The sequence below is a fragment of the Neoarius graeffei genome, chromosome 21 (genome assembly GCF_027579695.1).
Source record: "Neoarius graeffei isolate fNeoGra1 chromosome 21, fNeoGra1.pri, whole genome shotgun sequence".
NCBI classification, from domain to species: domain Eukaryota; kingdom Metazoa; phylum Chordata; class Actinopteri; order Siluriformes; family Ariidae; genus Neoarius; species Neoarius graeffei.
This window is the reverse complement of record NC_083589.1, coordinates 3,764,362-3,776,671: the sequence shown is the minus strand read 5'-3', so window position 1 is coordinate 3,776,671 and position 12,310 is coordinate 3,764,362. Positions and strand designations below refer to the sequence as shown.

Below are 12,310 nucleotides of genomic sequence, written 5' to 3'. Positions count from 1 at the left end.
GTGATATAAATCACAGAGAACAGACAGTACGGTGGTGTAAATAAATCAGAGAACATATGTCCGGTCCTGTCACTCTGTCTGCTTCTACAATTACACTCCGATCCACTTCCATTCTGCCTTTTCAGTGTGTAATCGGATCCGATATTCACTATAATATCAATCACAAATGCTCTAATGTGGAGCGAGAATATGATAAAACATGCACACTGTGGTCTTTCAGGGTTTTTTTTCCCCCTCAGTCTGAAGCTGTATAATCCATTTCCCTCTCTGGGTTTGTACTCTATAATTTAATATAGTGTTCAGTGTATTATATAATCACACCATCACACACTACAACACACTGCTGTGGTGTAGAAACCGCCAGGAAAAATGCACGGGAAACACACACACACACACACACACACACACACACACACACACCGCTCTCTCTCACTACACACACACTGGGATTGTTTACTGCTTGAAAATAATATATCGATGATTTCCTGGTTTGGATAGTTTTAACAGATTTCACATATTATTATTCAGTGTATTAATATATACATGTTGAAACTCACTTCCTATAAACTCATTTAATATATAAACATTCCCCGGCCACTTTAATAAGGCCTTTTTTGCAGGACTGGAACCCAGTGTGTTCTACTGTTGCATGCTGAGATGCTTTTCTGCTCACCACGGTTGTAAAGAGTGATTATATGAGTTACTATATCCTTCCTGGCAAAAAATCTCGAATCACCTCGAATCTGTCCATTTTCTGATCTCTGAGCCTCTCTTATCAACAAGGCGTTTGTTTACTTTCCACCCACAGAACTGTCGCTCACTCAGTCGGTGATGTTTTTTGTTTTCCGCACCATTCTGTGTAAACTCTACGGACTGTTGTGTGTGAAAACCCCAGGAGGAGATCAGCAGCTTCTGAAATACTCAAACCACCACCACTGGGCTCAAACCAACACCCATGCCGCAGTGAAAGAAGAAAGAAAGGTGTCACACAAAAACTGAGATCACAATTGAAGAGTCTGGTTCTTAAACGCTATACCGTATATCTCCAATTCCATTGTTTCGAGAAAAATCACTTTTTCTGATTACAGGAAGTGATAAAAGGAAAACCACTGTATCCTGTTTTAAAATGTATTGACTAACTCCTTAATGATCATCAACTTCAAAAATGAAATCCAGAACTAATTAACAGCTTTTAACTGAACCAAGTAATTATTTTTTTTGTCAAGTCGCTACATATCCACGCCACGGCATTTTCCCCCAAAATGCTACATAGCCCTTTCTATTTAAAGTGCATTTAACCGTGTTCTTTCATGACAGATTATTTAATCTTTTTGTAGATTATTTTATCGAAATTATTCATAATTCAGCGTGAAATTGTCCAATAAATGCGAGAAGTGCTGAAGCGATTTCCTACTTCATGGACGCAGCCATCTTAGAAGACTTCACGGCAATGGCGGCCTCTGATTGGCCAAATGGATATGTCTGGTTTTGAGGGAAAAAAAAAAAATCGGTGATGAAATGCAATGAATGGAATGAAAGGCAGTGTGTAAATCAATGGCAGATATCGCGTTTTGACGAAAACTGAATATGGTACGAGTAAGCTATGATCATTGCTGATCACGGGCGATTGCTCTAAGACAATGAGGGAGGCTCAGCCTCCTCTAAAAATGACGAACATCGTGTAGGATGAATTGCGCTAGGCTTATGTTATAGCCGACCTTATAACATTGCTATTTCAGATCCAGAATCATAGAAATATATGTGCTCAACCCAACTACAGTGCGAAATCATTCCGTTATAACTTTCCCCAGTTCGCCTAATGTGTGCGTGAGTTTTTCCCCCTCGTGACAGCGCGATGCAGCCCAGCCTCAGTGGACTTCAATGGCATTTGGGAGCTCTGCGCTTTTCAATCTCAAAATGCAAGACGATTATTGGACAAATACTGCGAAAACGCCCGCCCACCAGACTCCCAGCCTCACAGTGGGAGGGACATGGCAAAGCTTTCCGCGAGGAGACTGGTGATTGGTGAAAGCGGCCGGATATTTTCTTTGATTGACAGCTCGTTTCAACTATAGACAGGCAGCGGTGAATTTCAGTTCAGTCCCATGCGGATTCGCAAGTGCTGTGGTGTATTGTAAGAGCTTGGCTTACATTTCGATTTCATTCATTACATACGGTTTCTACCAGCTTTTTTAGTTTGTATATATTTTCATTGTAAATAAAGTGTAAATACAGTGCTGTCAAGTTTGCTATCTTAGTTCCAGAAATTTTGTTTATTTGAGTGACTGAACTTGAACTTGAGGGGGCTAGTCAGCTAGCAAGAAAGCTGCGCACGGAGGCCAAGCATTGCTGATTTAATTTTGGCGAAGCCATTTGCCAGTCTTCCTTTCGAGGAAAAAATTAAAATTAAAGAGCAGGGTAGACCAACGCCTCAAATTGACTTGGTGAAAAAGGTAGGGAATAATACTCGTTCCTTTCAGCTCTCCTGGTACGAGAAAGTGAATTGGCTAACAGCAAGCGACCCACATCAACAACAGTAAACAGGCTACTTTAGTAATACCAAAAATATAGAATCTATTTAAAATGTTTATGCTGAGTATATTATATTGGAATATACACTAAGTAACTTTAAAAACGCACAATGGAATTCAACACGATATCACTTTAGATCCATGCATATATTTGAAATTTATGATATTGTATGTAATGCACACACATCTTGAAACATCGATAAAGGACATTTATTGTCAAACTCAAGAATTAATTCACAATAAAAAAATTCAAAGTGACAGTTGGTCCATGTTCACGAAATTACAGGTTCAGTATCGTGTATGACCTCCGTTTGCTTGCAACAAGGCGTTCACTCTTCGTGGCAGCAGTGACTGAGGGTGTCAGGAATCTGTCACGGAGGTTAGCTAGCCTGATGTGCTGATCCTGAACTGGCGTCGTGACTCGAGGCTGACCAGGGCGTGGACGATCCCTGGTGCTCCCTGTCTGTCTGTAACGCTGACTCAAACGAGAAATGGTCGAATGATGAACACCGAAGTGCCGGGCGACCTCTGTCTGTGTACTTCCGGCACGCAACATCCCGATGGCCTGTTCACGTTGATTTTGGCTTAGGCGTGGCATCTTCAATAATGACAATTTTCCCATCATTTCCCCCGGGTATTTATAGGCAAGATTGTGTGTGTACAGTGTATGCAAAATTTGTTTGAAAATTAAAGCCTGTCCATGTCATTGACTACCCGAGTCATATTGTACGTTATTGAGTACAACTCCCTTAAATTCTGATTTGAGCACAGATTTGGAACTTATTCAGGCGGAACGAAGTTATTTTTCCATTGTGATATATTTCTTTTCTTCTTGAGATAAACTCAGCATGAATTCAGCAAGTTTTATCAATGTGCGTTTTTAAAGTTACTTAGTATATGTTTTTCTGGATATGAATTAAACACAGCTACAATTTGGAAAACATTTTTAAACAAAAACACAGCCGAGAACATTTCACACTACGGACCTGGATTAAAAGTGAAGGGTTATCAAAATTGTCAATAAAACATTTCTCAGTCAAAATAAGTAAAATATAGGGAAAGTGTCATTGAATGAAATGTGTGGCACCCAGCTCTATGTTTGGCTCCCCAAGGTCAGTGCTTGTGCCTATTCCAGAACACTCTGCTGTTACTGCTGAGGTTCCTGACAAAGAGCTGCTTTCAATAATGATCAATTTTTAAACAACATGCCACAATTTTAAAATATAAAATGTTAAAATATACCTCTCCCCCCCCCAACACCACCATCATATATATTGGAAAGTAGGCTAATGGGCCAAAAGAACCTATTATTTCACAGTTTGTGACCCTGCCAACAATCAGCCAGATCAGAGGCAAGAGTATGGGCAAAATTGATGTGTTTTTTCTTTTAAAATCTGGAAATATCGTAACCGACCAGCCTCCCCTGTTTGAAAGACTACCAGCCGCCACTGTTGCTGATGGTCTGGTGGCGAGAGTTTCAATTTTTCAAATTTGGTGTTTATAGCATTTTGGAACCAAACTCTTCAATTTTTCCCATGCTGATGTTTGAACACTGAACGTTAACTGAAGCTCTTGATTTGTATCTGCGGGATTTGACGCATCGTGCTGCTGTGCAGGGATCGGCTGGTGGATGTAGAGGTGTTCCTAATGAGATGTTTGTCTGAGTACATGCACAGGAATAAACTAGAGTCCCCCCCCCCCCCCCGAGGGCGAGGCTAAACACTGCGGAAGTACACTAGAATATTTTATGTACACTATCGAGTAATTTTCATAGAGGAAGTTAAGAGAAGTGCATTAGAATGTGTTTGTATGCGAGTGTAAGTACTCGAACAGAAATACGCTACAGTATTTATACAGAATGGTTGCTGAAGTACTTGTACTGGAGTATGCTAGATTTTTGAAAAATACAGTATATATTTATATCCAATAGTCTATTGAACAGGAATACGAGTAATTACAAAATGCTGATCTAAGTACTGAGAAGAGAAGCACTGCACTAGTATTCTTTTATATGCTATCATTTGTACTGATCCTTGAAGTGAAGTGCATTAGGTGACAAAGGAACTACTGTTAGTTTGAGATGTTGTCGTTATATGGGTGTTTAATTACAACCCCGATTCCAAAAAAGTTGGGACAAAGTACAAATTGTAAATAAAAACGGAATGCAATAATTTACAAATCTCAAAAACTTATCTTGTATTCACAATAGAACATAGACAACATATCAAATTTCGAAAGTGAGACATTTTGAAATTTCATGCCAAATATCGGCTCATTTGAAATTTCATGACAGCAACACATCTCAAAAAAGTTGGGACAGGGGCAATAAGAGGCTGGAAAAGTTAAAGGTACAAAAAAGGAACAGCTGGAGGACCAAATTGCAACTCATTAGGTCAATTGGCAATAGGTCATTAACATGACTGGGTATAAAAAAGAGCATCTTGGAGTGGCAGCGGCTCTCAGAAGTAAAGATGGGAAGAGGATCACCAATCCCCCTAATTCTGCGCCGACAAATAGTGGAGCAATATCAGAAAGGAGTTCGACAGTGTAAAATTGCAAAGAGTTTGAACATATCATCATCTACAGTGCATAATATCATCAAAAGTTTCAGAGAATCTGGAAGAATCTCTGTGCGTAAGGGTCAAGGCCGGAAAACCATACTGGGTGCCCGTGATCTTCGGGCCCTTAGACGGCACTGCATCACATACAGGCATGCTTCTGTATTGGAAATCACAAAATGGGCTCAGGAATATTTCCAGAGAACATTATCTGTGAACACAATTCACCGTGCCATCCGCCGTTGCCAGCTAAAACTCTATAGTTCAAAGAAGAAGCCGTATCTAAACATGATCCAGAAGCGCAGACGTCTTCTCTGAGCCAAGGCTCATTTAAAATGGACTGTGGCAAAGTGGAAAACTGTTCTGTGGTCAGACGAATCAAAATTTGAAGTTCTTTATGAAAATCAGGGACGCCGTGTCATTCGGACTAAAGAGGAGAAGGACGACCCAAGTTGTTATCAGTGCTCAGTTCAGAAGCCTGCATCTCTGATGGTATGGGGTTGCATTAGTGCGTGTGGCATGGGCAGCTTACACATCTGGAAAGACACCATCAATGCTGAAAGGTATATCCAGGTTCTAGAGCAACATATGCTCCCATCCAGACGACGTCTCTTTCAGGGAAGACCTTGCATTTTCCAACATGACAATGCCAAACCACATACTGCATCAATTACAGCATCATGGCTGCGTAGAAGAAGGGTCCGGGTACTGAACTGGCCAGCCTGCAGTCCAGATCTTTCACCCATAGAAAACATTTGGCGCATCATAAAACGGAAGATACGACAAAAAAGACCTAAGACAGTTGAGCAACTAGAATCCTACATTAGACAAGAATGGGTTAACATTCCTATCCCTAAACTTGAGCAACTTGTCTCCTCAGTCCCCAGACGTTTACAGACTGTTGTAAAGAGAAAAGGGGATGTCTCACAGTGGGGAAACATGGCCTTGTCCCAACTTTTTTGAGATGTGTTGTTGTCATGAAATTTAAAATCACCTAATTTTTCTCTTTAAATGATACATTTTCTCAGTTTAAACATTTGATATGTCATCTATGTTCTATTCTGAATAAAATATGGAATTTTGAAACTTCCACATCAATGCATTCCATTTTTATTTACAATTTGTACTTCGTCCCAACTTTTTAGGAATCAGGGTTGTAGACTAATTACTCGGGTCTACTTATTTACTCTCCATATTACATGATGTATTAGGTTTAGGAGTGCTTTACAGATGTTTCTACACACGAATCAAAAACCGTTTATTAAACTCTATGCGAATCAGAAGGAGTGGGCTGTGTGAGCGACATCTGTTTAAGAGTAGATCCTGTAGAGTAGAGAAGATAAACGGGCCATGTGTTCACGGACATATTTACACTATGTTTGTGGTGTGTTGTGTTTAATTTCTCATCTCATCTCATTATCTGTAGCCGCTTTATCCTGTTCTACAGGGTCACAGGCAAGCTGGAGCCTATCCCAGCTGACTACGGGCGAAAGGCGGGGTTCACCCTGGACAAGTCGCCAGGTCATCACAGGGCTGACACATAGACACAGACAACCATTCACACTCACATTCACACCTACGGTCAATTTAGAGTCACCAGTTAACCTAACCTGCATGTCTTTGGACTGTGGGGGAAACCGGAGCACCCGGAGGAAACCCACGCGGACGTTCTGGCTGTGAGGCGACAGCGCTAACCACTACACCACCGTGCCGCCCTGTGTTTAATTTACACTAATTAATTTTAATTTGTGTAAAATAAACACAAACACGTTACTAATTAATTTTACATTAAAAAAGGTAAGCAGATGGACTGAACCGGGCTCGTGGTGACGGTACAGCTGAGCGTTTGTGCTGATATTAATAGAGTTATTAGTCAAACATAAGCAGAAATTACAGTCTGTGTGCTTTAATATTAACTATAAAATTAGCGAGTGGATTTCATTACAGTTCTATTACTACAGATAAAGTGCACAACATGATATTAGTCGTATACCTGTTAGTGATATGATGTGAAATTTGTAATGTGAAATAAAACTCCGAGCACAGAAAATTGAATTTTCAAGAGTAATTGAGTAAACTGAATATCCTCGAGTAGTTTCGATATGCATTTGAACATTTGAGGTGAAGTAAATGAGGCTACGTTCGCATCACCAGCCTCACTGTCCAAGTCTGATTTTTTGCTCAGATCAGATTTGTCCATCCATGTGATCTGTATCTACAGTAACTGTAACGTGAACGCGTCTGTCCTCCGAAGCGACACACATGAACACACGGATACGTTTTTGCACCAGTCGTCTGCGTCTCCAACAACAAAAAACGTCATATTTATGAGACGACTTGTGGTATTAAACCTGACTAAATGGACGCACTAGTAGCTCATGTCCACATCTGGAGGACAAACAGTTCATCAGTTGGACACAATCAGGTCGAGAAGGAGAAAAAAGCCAGACAGTTTGATTGGTTTTTACTGTTTTCACAGCTCCTCCGTTGTTGTTTTGTGGCTCTGACGGTACTGCTGATGAAGACGGAAATCAGAGCATGCATACGGACACCCCCCCTCCACATCTGAGCGTTCTCCTTCAGATACATAGCCAACTTGAATCTGATTTGACAAGATGGGATTTGTGTGTTCACACAGCCCCAAAAACAACACATCAAATCAGATACGAGTCGTTTCAGCCTGGCGATATGAACGTAGTCTGATGTTCAATGTTTAATATGCTAATCTAAATACAGTGGTGCTTGAAAGTTTGTGAACCCTTTAGAATTTTCTATATTTATGCATAAATATGACCTAAAACATCATCAGATTTTCACACAAGTCCTAAAAGTAGATAAAGAGAACCCAGTTAAACAAATGACACAAAAATATTATACTTGGTCATTTATTTATTGAGGAAAATTTTCCAATATTACATATCTGTGAGTGGCAAAAGTATGTGAACCTCTAGGATTAGCAGTTAATTTGAAGGTGAAATTAGAGTCAGGTGTTTTCAATCAATGGGATGACAATCAGGTGTGAGTGGGCACCCTGTTTTATTTAAAGAACAGGGATCTATCAAAGTCTGATCTTCACAACACATGTTTGTGGAAGTGTATCATGGCACGGACAAAGGAGATTTCTGAGGACCTCAGAAAAAGCGTTGTTGATGCTCATCAGGCTGGAAAAGGTTACAAAACCATCTCTAAAGAGTTTGGACTCCACCAATCCACAGTCAGACAGATTGTGTACAAATGGAGGGAATTCAAGACCATTGTTACCCTCCCCAGGAGTGGTCGACCAACAAAGATCACTCCAAGAGCAAGGCATGTAATAGTTGGCGAGGTTACAAAGAACCCCATGGTAACTTCTAAGCAACTGAAGGCCTCTCTCACATTGGCTAATGTTAATGTTCATGAGTCCACCATCAGGAGAACACTGAACAACAATGGTGTGCATTGCAGGGTTGCAAGGAGAAAGCCACTGCTCTCCAAAAAGAACATTGCTGCTTGTCTGCAGTTTGCTAAAGATCACGTGGACAAGCCAGAAGGCTATTGGAAAAATGTTTTGTGGATGGATGAGACCAAAATAGAACTTTTTGGTTTAAATGAGAAGCGTTATGTTTGGAGAAAGGAAAACACTGCATTCCAGCATAAGAACCTTATCCCATCTGTGAAACATGGTGGTGGTAGTATCATGGTTTGGGCCTGTTTTGCTTCATCTGGGCCAGGACGGCTTGCCATCATTGATGGAACGATGAATTCTTAATTATACCAGCGAATTCTAAAGGAAAATGTCAGGACATCTGTCCATGAACTGAATCTCAAGAGAAGGTGGGTCATGCAGCAAGACAACGACCCTAAGCACACAAGTCGTTCTACCAAAGAATGGTTAAAGAAGAATAAAGTTAATGTTTTGGAATGGCCAAGTCAAAGTCCTGACCTTAATCCAATGGAAATGTTGTGGAAGGACCTGAAGCGAGCAGTTCATGTGAGGAAACCCACCAACATCCCAGAGTTGAAGCTGTTCTGTACGGAAGAATGGGCTAAAATTCCTCCAAGCTGGTGTGCAAGACTTTTATCAACAGCTACCAGAAACGTTTATGCCATTATTGCTGCACAAGGGGGTCACACCAGATACTGAAAGCAAAGGTTCACATACTTTTGCCAATCACAGTTATGTAATATTGGATCATTTTCCTCAATAAATAAATGACCAAGTCTAATATTTTTGTCTCATTTGTTTAACTGGGTTCTCTTTATCTACTTTTAGGACTTGTGTGAAAATCTGATGATGTTTTAGGTCATATTTATGCAGAAATATAGAAAATTCTAAAGAGTTCACAAACTTTCAAGCACCACTGTATTTGAAGAGTAGTACACAAGGAGTATTTTTGTCTAAATCCAGTATTTGGAGTTGTAAACAACACTATTTCTAAATAAATACACAAGACTGAATATTCACAAAGCTGCTTTACAAAAATATAGAAATTCCAGATCTAAATTGTAAAAAAAAAAAAAAGATGCATTTATAAATTTACCCCTACTATCAGTGTCCTGATGATATTTCGAGCGATGTATAATTTACTACTTTACCATCCTGTCGAGTACTTTACAGGCTAATCTAAGGATTTGAGAGAAGTATAGAGAGTATTTCGGATATGCTCATCTAAATACTTGACTAAAGTATTTATTTTACATATAAATAACTGAGGACAGCACGGTGGTGTAGTGGTTAGCGCTGTCGCCTCACAGCAAGAAGGTCCGGGTTCGAGCCCCGTGGCCGGCGAGGGCCTTTCTGTGTGGAGTTTGCATGTTCTCCCCGTGTCTGCGTGGGTTTCCTCCGGGTGCTCCGGTTTCCCCCACAGTCCAAAGACATGCAGGTTAGGTTAACTGGTGACTCTAAATTGAGCGTAGGTGTGAATGTGAGTGTGAATGGTTGTCTGTGTCTATGTGTCAGCCCTGTGATGACCTGGCGACTTGTCCAGGGTGTACCCCGCCTTTCGCCCGTAGTCAGCTGGGATAGGCTCCAGCTCGCCTGCGACCCTGTAGAACAGGATAAAGCGGCTACAGATAATGAGATGAGAGATGAGATAAATAACACCCCTACATCCACCTGTTTAATGCAGATCTCTAATCAGCCGATTCACGACGCATCAAATCCCGCAGATACAAATCAAGAGCTTCAGTTAACGATGTTCAAACATCAGAACGGGAAAAAAAATTGTGATCTCAATTTTTGTGTGACTTTCTTTCTTTCGCTGTGGCATGGGTGTTGGTTTGAGCCTGATGGTGGTGGTGGTTTGAGTATTTTAGAAGCTGCTGATCTCCTCCTGGGGTTCACACACAACAGTCTGTAGAGTTTACACAGAGTGGTGTGGAAAACAAAAAACATCGAGTGAGTGAGTGAGTGACAGTTCTGTGGGTGGAAAGTAAACAAACGCCTTGTTGATAAGAGAGGCTCAGAGGAAAATGGACAGATTCGCGATGGTTCGAGCTTTTTTTTGCGAGGAAGGATATAGCATCTCATATAATCACTCTTTACAACCGTGGTGAGCAGAAAAGCATCTCAGCATGCAACAGAAAACAGAACACCACACTGGGTTCCACTCCTGCAGCCAAGAACAGGGATCTTCGAGCCATCAACGAGTTCCTATTAAAATGGCCGGGGAGCGTACTTTGCATTTTATACAGAATATAAAACTGCACATGGATCCGGATCTCCCTCAGTACACTGGCAGTAAACGTCGTGGTGCAGCTGAACGAATCCGACGTGTCGTTTAACCTCATGATAAACCTCTGAGAAACACGTGAGGAGGTAAGGAGATCTCGTTTTACTGTGGGATGTGTTTGGATTTTTGTTGTATCATATAAAACTGAAAAAGATATACAAATAATAATCACTACACTGTATAATATCAATCATTCAGCGCGTGTGAGTCAATAATTTATAATTAAATATAATATTGTGTACAATATACAGGAAACTGGCTTAATTGAGGTACAAAATAAAGAATTAGAGTTCAATTTTCACAGAGTATATACAAACCTCTCTCTCTTCACTCTGACACATGCTCTCTCGCCCATCCATACCCTCTCTTATATAATAACACGTAATAACCACGTGTCCTATAGAGATGAAGTAAAATAATTATTCAGTATAAAATCAGTCCCGCTTGGTGTAAATATATCAGCGCGCGCGCACACAGGTTCTAAAATTACAGTGTAATCCATTTTAGTTTGTGGTTTCCGTTTGATAATTCTATTTTTAATTCAGTTTCATGTCCATCACCATGTTAGCGAGGTACTGTATGTGTGTGTATTTCAGGAACACGCATAATGTGTAGAATTAAATAAAATTCAAATTACACACACTGTACGCTTGTTTCTATATGTACATGATGCATCGTTCTGCCGTGATGGGTACAGTTTAATTTAGTCACAAATAAATAAATAAATAAATAAATAAATATGGAATAGAATTATGATAAACACACACACACACAGCATTTATTCTGTCGTATATCATACATATACATTATAGTGCATAAATACGCTGATATTTAAAATCCATTCATACTGTATTCACTGTATTAGTCTCTCTCTCTTTCCCCTCGTACAGTAGATTCCCTCCATCCCTCCACATCCAGTATCATGCTCTCTTTCTCTCTCTCCAAATTCTCTTTTCCATATTTAATCATCTATTTAATCTGAGTACCATCTAATCATCCTTCCGTCCCGTACAGTAGCACTCGTCCGTCCCTACCTGGCAGCGTGGTGTCTCCTCCCGTGTGCCTCCCTTAACCAGTGGAGATGGAGGATAAGGATAGACAGATTGGATGTGGAGGAGGTCAAGGAAGAGGAAGAGGGGGACACGAGCGTCTCTGTCCCAAACGACAAACACAATGAAACCCAGCACTCGCTCTTCTACATCCACACCCGCTGAGAGCTCTGAAAGCCTGCGCTCCGTCTCTCCTCTATCACTCCCTCTCTCGCACACACTCACTCTGAGCATCGCTCACACTCCAGCATCCCGCCCACCCACACCATCCCCGCCCTCTCCCTCCATCCCTCCCTGCATCTCTCTCTCTTTCTCTCTCAGTCACTCACATCACTCGAACACATGCTCTCTCTCTCTCTCTCTCTCTCTCTCTCCTGACACATGCTCCCTCACTCATCAGCTATGGCTCCCTATATCTCATTCCTCTCTCTCTCTCTCTCTCTCTCTCTCAGGAGAGTCAC

At 40.9% G+C, this 12,310-nt stretch overlaps 1 protein-coding gene across 2 annotated transcripts in view; it reads right to left on the bottom strand.

The window, feature by feature from the left end:
• syt1a (synaptotagmin Ia) overlaps positions 1-12,041 on the bottom strand; it is a 183,920-nt gene extending 171,879 nt beyond the window's left edge. For both annotated transcript variants that reach the window (XM_060903782.1, XM_060903783.1), the window contains exon 1: positions 11,835-12,041. The gene's annotated coding sequence lies outside the window, so the exon portion shown is untranslated. The remainder of the gene's footprint in view (positions 1-11,834) is intronic.
• Between the last annotated feature and the right edge of the window lie 269 nt (positions 12,042-12,310).